The following is a 742-nucleotide window of genomic DNA, read 5'->3' as shown; positions in this document are numbered from 1 at the left end:
TCGACGTACGTCAGAAGTTATGTCTCTCCTTTCTCTAACAAAGGGCGATTGATCTTCCTATGTAGTTATGTCTGCTTACCACAGCCACATCATCCCCCCTCATCATTCGTGCACGCCTCCTGACCCGTCTCTCACACGCACGTGCACAGACAACAAACAACCATCTCCTCTCTTATTGATAATGCGGGCGTGCCCTCCATTTGTCTAGCAAGCCTATCCCACCATTTGTTAGAAGCAACTCCACTACCACCCCCTCCAACACTCTAGCTCTGTCTATCTCCCAACCTTATTCCTCTCCTGCACATATGCATGGATGCCGATCGATCTCCCTTAATACATGAGGCAGATCGATCTCCTTAATACATGAGGTATGCCTCTCTCCTCCTCCACACATATACCAGCCATTGTACCTCTATAGTTAATTGGGCCTCCCTCTTCCCCCACCATACACCGATAGTCGAGCGCTGCAGGTAGGTATCCATGCCACAGAGACAAACTGCACATGTCCCCTCTCACGTTCCAGTAGGCCAGCCACTCTATATCTTTGATGTGGGCACACACAAATTCGATGGCACTCTCTATCGATCGCACGCGCGCACACACACACACATCATCCCTCTCTTTGATTCTATGGACACCTCAAGCCAATGATACCTCCACTCTCTTCTCGTGGATCGCCCCCTCTATATATATGTTATATCCAGGACTCTATTTCACACACATTGCATATGTTACATTTTTT

Source organism: Triticum dicoccoides, chromosome 3B (assembly GCF_002162155.2).
Source record: "Triticum dicoccoides isolate Atlit2015 ecotype Zavitan chromosome 3B, WEW_v2.0, whole genome shotgun sequence".
NCBI classification, from domain to species: domain Eukaryota; kingdom Viridiplantae; phylum Streptophyta; class Magnoliopsida; order Poales; family Poaceae; genus Triticum; species Triticum dicoccoides.
Note: the sequence above shows the minus strand (reverse complement) of the source record.